This window comes from Dermacentor silvarum, chromosome 4, assembly GCF_013339745.2.
Source record: "Dermacentor silvarum isolate Dsil-2018 chromosome 4, BIME_Dsil_1.4, whole genome shotgun sequence".
NCBI lineage: Eukaryota > Metazoa > Arthropoda > Arachnida > Ixodida > Ixodidae > Dermacentor > Dermacentor silvarum.
In genome coordinates this window covers 167,505,566-167,513,761 of record NC_051157.2, presented here as the reverse complement: position 1 = coordinate 167,513,761, position 8,196 = coordinate 167,505,566, and positions in this window count along the sequence as shown.

The window sequence follows — 8,196 nt, the reverse complement described above, 5'->3', positions numbered from 1 at the left end:
CCAACTCTCTTACTGCTAAGAAACGCACACGTGACGGGTAAAGCAACCCTCCTTTGTCACAAATAGCAATGAACATATCGTCTTCGGCTATCTCATTGGGTCCTTGCAGAAGCAAGTTTTTGCATTCTACACAGTCATTGCGAGCAATAAATTTGCGCGCTACATAACCTGCCATGTAGTGGATGAGCCGGTCATCGCTCTTTTCTATCATGTAGCCACTCTGTTCAAAAGAAATACGATGTAGCTTGCGTTCTGCCAATGACAGGTTACCTGACTCGATGAGTTTATCAATGTCAGTTTCTGCAGTGTGAGCATCACAAGCATTGAGCAAGGAAACTGACTACCTCTTTAGTGTCAGCATAGCCTGAGCTTATTGAGTTCGCCAAATTGTAAAATGAGAGGCAATTCACGACAATCAAAAACTGGGTGGGCGTCGGGTGGTTGTCTGATCCGGAGGATTGTCTTACAATGCCGAAAAAGTTCTCTAAAGGATCCTGGCTTAAGCGAGACGTCATTAAATACTTGAAGCCTTGTGTGCCGAGGTAGTCCAATAGAGCAAGGGTGGCAGTAAGTGTGACCCTGAGACCGCCTGCCGTTGACACACTCAAGTATCCCCCTGCTCCATGTGCATGCTTCTCCCAGTGCGACAGATGCTGAAGGAAGTCCTTCATTCTCTGCACACTGCGGGAGCCTGGATGCTATGCTTGTGCTGTGAAGCGGGACGTCATTGTCCTAATGAGGCAGTTGACAGTTCTGAAACAAGTAAAAATGCACTTTATTGCACACATAGGACCAGGTTATGTCGTTGTTGCAATTCAGCATCAAAGAAGCAAAAGGGCAGGAGTGGAAGCACTCGTATGCATTCATCATCATGAAAGACCTATAGTTGGTGATTTTAATGTCGTCACTTGGCGTCGTCATTTTCCGGATGGAGCGACAGAGTCTTTCATTTATTACACAAACGGCGGCACCGTGTCCACAAGGGCAATAGTTGATACTCTCTCAACAGAAAAAGCAAGTACATTCGACGGAGAATTGTGAGGACTTGGACGCTGTGACGGTGGCGCAGTTCTTGCCTCATGAACTGCGGCGTTTAGTTTTCCTCTTCTGAAGGCATGGAACGACGACGCATTGGGGAGAGAGAGAGCGCCGACGTGGTGACGGAGATCGTCGGTCGAAGGACGCATGACGATCAGGAGCTCTGGGAGGTGATCCTGGAGTGTAGCGGAGCGGTGGCTGGTCGGCATAGCGAGTCGTTGGTTCATAGCCGTATGAGACGGCCAACGGCATGCGGCGGCGACAGTAGCGAGCGATATGTCCGGGGCGGCCACAGGACAAGCAAATTGGTTTGTCGTCAGGAGTACGCCAAGGGTTAGCGGCCATGGGGCCAGCGCAAGGGGCGCGGGGTGGAGTCTGCGTGTGCAATGGTTGAACGCGGTGTGAAAGCAGGGTGCGTTCGAGGCCGTGCGACGACGTCGGCGTACGTGAGAGGAGCAGCTACAGGATGTGACTGAGAGGACACTGGCATAGCGTCGGCAATTTCGGCTTCGATGGCCTGCCGAATAGCGGGTGCTGGGGCTGTTGCTGAGGCAAACTGCACCAGTGAGAGCTGCCGAGCTACTTCCTCGCGTATGAACGCCTGGAGCTGTGGCAGCAGTGTTGACTGGTCCGAGTGGACGGCCAGGCCTGGGAGGCTGTCGTCGTTAGTAACCAGGCGACGAGTCAGGCCCGGTGTTTTCCGGAGTTCATCGTAGCCTGACACAGTTTGATGAGCTCCGCTACGCTGGTCGGGTTTTTTGCAAGAAGCATCTGAAAGACGTCATCGTCAATGCCTTTCATGATGTGCTTGATACTGTCGGATTCGGGCATCGAGGCATTGACGCGCTTCGAGAGGTCGGAGAACGTCCTCAATGTAGCTTGTGAACGACTCGCCCGGCTGCTGAGCGCGTTGGCGCAACCGCTGTTCTGCGCGCAACTGGCGCACGGCGGGGCGTCCGAACACATCTATGAGGGCGGCCTTGAATGCGGACCAGTTGGAAAAATCTTTCTCGTGGTTTTTAAACCACAGATGAGCCACATTTGAAAGGTAGAAGAGGACATTGTTCAGTTTAGCGGTGTCATCCCATCGGTTGTGGACGCTTACCCTATCGTAAGTCGATAGCCAGTCCTCCACATCACTGTCGTCGGTGCCGCTGAAGACCACCGGATCCCTCAGGTAAGGCACCCCGGAGCAGATGACGGGTGGAGGGGGCGTGGACGGAGGGGCCGTGGATGGCGGGGCCGTAGATGGCGGGGCCGTGGACGGTGGGGGCGTGGTTGCGTCTTCGGGCATAGCGGGACGAAGCGTACGGGGACGGAGTTCCAGGATGGAAGCTTGGCAGGTCGTACCCCGCACCTCCACCAATTGAAATGAGGTTTATTGTTACAGGCGTAGACGCAGATTCTTCGGCTATCTGGCACAGAACGGGCGGCTAAACAGTTACGTCGGGCAGCGCTCTTAGCGGTGACTTCGGCGTCGTCTTTTGCGGAGCGATCACGATGCTGCTACTGTTGGCGGTGGCATCATCTGCAGAGCATGTTGCACGTCTTCTTCATTACAGAGATTACACAAGAAACAAACGAAGACAAACGTGCTGTAACAACCCGCCGCACCCAACCACGCCGTACAGATTGTAAAAAAGTATTCCACCAGCAGTTTGTGGTGTTGGTTGTCTAACGTCAATTGTGGTGGTGGCGCTTGTTTCAGCTTCGCTATAGTACATCCAGTTTCACAGGGTGGAATGGAGGTGGAATATTTTTTTAACTTCGTACCTGAAGAATGCAATTGTTGGATCAATGTCGCCCCATGACGATTCCAACTTCTCCTTGTAGAAGCGTAGGCCATTGATGACACGGTTCCCAAATAGTTGGAATGTGAGTGGTCACCTCATTTTCTCAAACCCGTTTGGTTGCAAGTGCGCATATGTCAGGCCAGGCATTGCCTTCAGATAACATGGCTTGAGTCGAGCTTGAAGGCCCGTCTTACAGGTTCGATAGAAACCTGAAATGTTACAATAGTACAAAAACATATTGATTAGTCCATTACAAGGAAAACTTGGGCTGTGAAAAATGTCAGAGTACACTACAGCCTTTTTAAGGTTTGGTGCCAGAAGTGCACTTCGTCACGGTTGGACACTTACCATGCCACCTTCAGTGTTCAGTGGACCTTTCAGAAGAGAATTTCTCAGGCACTTCAATAAATGGGGGAAGTCTGATAAGAAATACAGCTGCCTAGACGATCAACAGGGTGTTGTCGGCTGCACGTAATCTTCCCATTCTTGACACCGACTCCCAATATGTTCCACATGCGGCGATTAAATGATGCTCGGGTCACACGCAATGAAATCAACTACAAGGCCATGGTGTCGGCAAGATTGTGGCTTCTATAAGTATTTTAGCAAGCACTTCAGCCTTAGCATTGCCACTAGTGGCAAAAGCACCAATACCTGCGTCCATTTGCCAGCAAACGGCACAAACATTATGACTATCCCATGGTCACAAGGAAGTCCTGTCCATCAGCTGTAAAAGGGCCGATGTCAACGAATGCCTCAATACGCCAGACAGAATCTGAACATTTAGGTGCTCCGACAATTTAATTCTTTAACCATGTGGCCAGCATGTAGCTCGAAGTACTCATGTGCTGTGTTTTTTGCTTTAGTTGGTGAGCACTTTGTCGCTGAACCCAAATGTGCCTTTGTACGCCCTCAAATAGCGGCTTCAGGGTATCTTGCTTGGGCAGGGATATAAATATTATGTTCGGACATGTTTCATATAATTCGGACTCTTCATTTTCATGAAGATACACTCTAGTATCCAAGCCTTGCTGTATACGTTTCCCTTGCTGCTCTTCCTTTTTGCTGCTGAGAACATTGCCTTACACATTCTGTTGTTTAGGGTCAAGGGCTGAAATCTCTGCCTCAAGTACTTCCTCTGGCTTAAGGGCCTTTTCCTTTTGCATCTTTCTCAGCTGATCTTTCAGATCCCTCACTCGTGATGACATCCTCCGGTTTCTTTGTCGTGCACAACGCAGCTTCTGTGCTGTATTCAGCGGTTTCTAGCCAGCTGATCGTCTCCAGCCATGAGAAACGCGTCAGCGGGACCTTTCTGAGGTAACGGCAGCACACGCATGCTTGTCCTGCAAAGTACAGTAAAATAGAGCAAGACCACAGCGTTTGCGTTCCTAAAGAATTATACATGCATAGCACTGTGACTAATTTCGAAGCAACACTTCCATAATAGTATTATAGTTAGGAAAGTTACATACCTTCTGATGGCTCTTTTCCGGCACACCGTTTACTAAAGTATGTGCCCTCGTGGACTGTCACCTGAACTTCGAGTCCTTTCGTTAGGCTGTTTTTGGTATCATGCTAGTTTGCAATGCATCTCTGCAGAGGCGATATGAGTCCAGCTTTTGAAGTAGTAGGTTCCTTCTTCACAGCTGGCGATACGTCTTGCTTCGACCAAGTGGCCGCATAGGTGCGCGCTATATGCGACACCAGGTCCGTCGCCCTGCGAAAGCACCACCACCTCTCTGACTACATTTTGATTTTCCTATTTTTAACTTGCAATAAACGGTCCCATTGTGATAAGTCATGTGATAGCAGCTCCAGTGTAGTGAAGGAACATCCAGCTTCGCAAGATCGTCCTGTACAGACGTTTCGCTGTCTGCTTGAGAATCTGGCGTGGCCGTCGACACGCTCGCCTGCCTGTCAACCAGACTCGCACTTAAAGGTCGTTTTCGCTTCAACGGCCAAATACTTGCGCTTTTCCTTTTCCTCCTCGGGGGCCTCTGAAGCGGCCCTTTCTTGGATAGATAGCTCGGCGTCTTCGGAAGCCAAGTTGGCACTGCGTTGGGCAGCAATTCCGGCTTTCCTCGAGGATGCGGACCTCTTTCGCCATTAATGATGTGCACAAAGTCTCTTGTAATACATGACGGGTTCGAAATGCAAGTCACAGACGGAGCAGTTTCGTCTAATGTTTTGTCCTTTCGATGTAGGTTCCGTTCCCATTGTTTTCGTAGATTTTCATCCTTCGGCACCGCGAACAGTGACGGCTGCTCGCCTTTCGTCCATTGGTATCGCTGTCTTAACCCTTGGGAGCGAAGCAATGACGTTGACGCCTGCGGCCAGGCATTGCATCTGTCGTACCCCTTTTACAGCGAAGAAAACGTGGTTGCTTCTTTCGGCAAGCGATGTCAGAGAGCGCAGCAGCACAGAACAGCGACGCAAACAAAGCAAAAGCAACGCGCTGCCCGCCGTGCCGGGAATGTCGAGCTTACAACCCACGCTACTGCAGCGCCACCGCATACATCCGGGATCTGTCAACGCTCGCCGCTTCACGCCATCGTATGGCGCGAGCCCTCTCCTGAACCCACTACCCCATACTTCTAGTACACTGTAACGTTATCAACGGGATCAGCCGGCCATGAGCAGTGGATGATAAGACTAGTATATAGAATAAAGCCACATCGCTGCAAAATCTCGGCCATGGTGTGATCAGGCAAGGCGACGCTACAAAAGATGTGCGATAACGTTTGCGTGGTCCTTGCTGGGTTCGTCTGCCAGAACTTCTGTCTGCTTGGCTGATGCTGGTAAGAAGGACTTCATTGCGTTCTTTTTTTCCCTTCATTACTTTGCAAATTGCTTATGTATTTGTCACTTCAGCCATAACTTGACATTTATCGCATTGTGCTGTTCAGCGCAGATAACTTTCTTGTGCTCTTCACTTCGCGCATGATGTTCATGTATTGCTTCACATTATGTAAGAAATAGCAATTTGGAATGCTGCGCAGCACGTTTGCGAGAAAATCGTTTCTTGGCGCGAGAAAGTGAGTCGGCACACGGCGGTATACGTAGTCTGAATTCAATGCACGTGTGTACAATTGTGTGAAAGAATGCAGTTATGCATAGGATCGTTATTCGTGGCGTGCGCAGATTGCTTGAAGCCTTTTTTACGGGCGCAATTAGAGAGAACTTGCGAATTGAGAATATTGTAAGATGTAGCTACGACGTATTCCGAATAAACACTCCTGCCTCAGTAGCGCATGCATGGCACGGAAGGTCGCTTTTTTTTTAGCTGCGACAATTGCACGGGACGCTTTTCGCGAAAGGGCGATCTGAAGTGCGTAGGTGAAAAGTTGTGCGAAGGCGGGAGGAAGACATAACCAATATTTTTTTTCAGGTCATGCCGTCCGTAGTCAAGAACTACGGGAATTACTGCTGTGTTGCGTGGTGCAGTAACAACGACAGGACAGGGAGAGAGCGTGGTTGGCTGACAACTGCAGTGAGCAGCCTTCATTCCTTGTTTGCTATGCAGCCCGAACTACCACCTAATAAGAAGGTTAGGTTTCAAAGGACGAGCGTTTTTTCCTCTTTAATGCTAATGCTGTCTGCTGCAGTTCTACTGTTCTGTGGGGTTTTTCGTAATATCGCCTGTTTATTCCTTTTGTGAAATTTATTCTCACATATGGCACCTGTATTGACATGTCTTGCACTTTGCAGTGCAACCATATTTCTGTACTTGCGTTCATCGAACGTTGCGAAAAAAAGTGTGCATGTGCTACTAAGAATACGACTTGAAAATAAATGTTTCGTCTCTTCCAACACTTGTCATGTTTATTTAAAATGTCTGCATAAAATGTCTGCACACAGTGGCATCGTGTGCCTGCTGCTCTGGCGGTACAGCTTACACGAAGCTACTCGATGCATGCAAGCCACGCGTTAAAAAAATCGAAATATAGCCTCCGGGACGAGTACTCTCACGGAAGTGATCTTGGAGGCCGCGTAATTTTTCTAATCACCAGAAGATAGCCTTCGAGTTAACTTTCCTGCGGTCACAAACTCTGAGTCTGTGTAGATTCCACACACCCGCTAGGCGCGCTGCGAACCAAAATCGGCCGCAGGGGCCTATGGAAGTGTCCTCTCTTATCCTTACGTTACTCTATGGGTCGCGTATGTTGTCTCAAGCTAGAAAGCAAGCGCGTGGGCGCCAATATACGATGACTCATTCCGTTTCCCGACGACACGCATCCTAGCTAATGAAGGAGACGACAGCTTGTGCTCATGCAGACGACGGAAGCGAGAAACGATTTGGATGGAATATCGTACGCTTTGAGCTAGCTGCTTTATTTTTACTGGGGAAGAAAACTGTTTTGCTTTACCAAGAACGCTAGGTTCAATGCCTACATTACAGTTCCGTAGGCGAAACGTCAAATTTGCGTCACGTTACGAAAGCAAATCGCGGCCATCAGCGCCATTTTGTAAGCGTCGCGTCTACGTCACGCCTCGATGAAAATTGCGGAATGTCCAGAATAGCAGCTCAGATGCTCTCTATATTATTAACAGCACAAAGACGTACAGACTTCACGGTGGACATGTACTTAAGTGTTATGCTAACGCTCGCAGTCTCGAAGCTGCTGCTAGAGTGTCCTGTTGATAATATAAAGTCTCTCGCCGTGCTTTCCCTTTCCGTGGAGCCCGTTGACGCGTAAAGGCCGATGCCGGTCCCGAAGGGTCGGCTGACGGCTGGACGACGCACCATGGGCACCACATCATCATGGGATTTGCAGCTGCAGTAGCGACGGTAGCAGACACAGCCATAGTAGCCGTGCAACAGCTCTCGCTACTGCTCTCACCTCCGGCAGTAGGCTGATCGTGGCAGTGGCCCGGGAAGGCGACCACTTCGCCTGGTTCCCTGGACCAGTTGTCGAGCAGGAACACAGGCCCTTGAGGCTCCCTGGTGTTGTATTTAGAATACAGAGAATGATGCATCCGATGCCTGAACATCATCTTCTTTATTTTGTGTCCCCGCGCCACCATCCTCATCTTCTTTCCTATACAACATTTTCCCGGTCAACAAAAAAAAAAAAACACAAAAAAAAACTATCGCTTGCGTAACGCATAGTCCCTGAACTTCAATGGAGTTCTTTTAACTCGTGCGCTCTTCCGTGGGGGTTGGCCGGTCATTCTGTCCTGCAGTGAAGACGGCTGAGTACTTGAGTCACTGCTGGCTTGTGCTGCTATTTCTTGCCGTGACGTAGATGGACAGTCAGCATGTTGTTCACTCACAGGAAATGCACTACCTTGAAGAGACTCGTCAGGTAGTGTAGAGTCCATTCTAGAATACCAGGTCGATTGCCTGTGAACTTCTCCGCAGCTT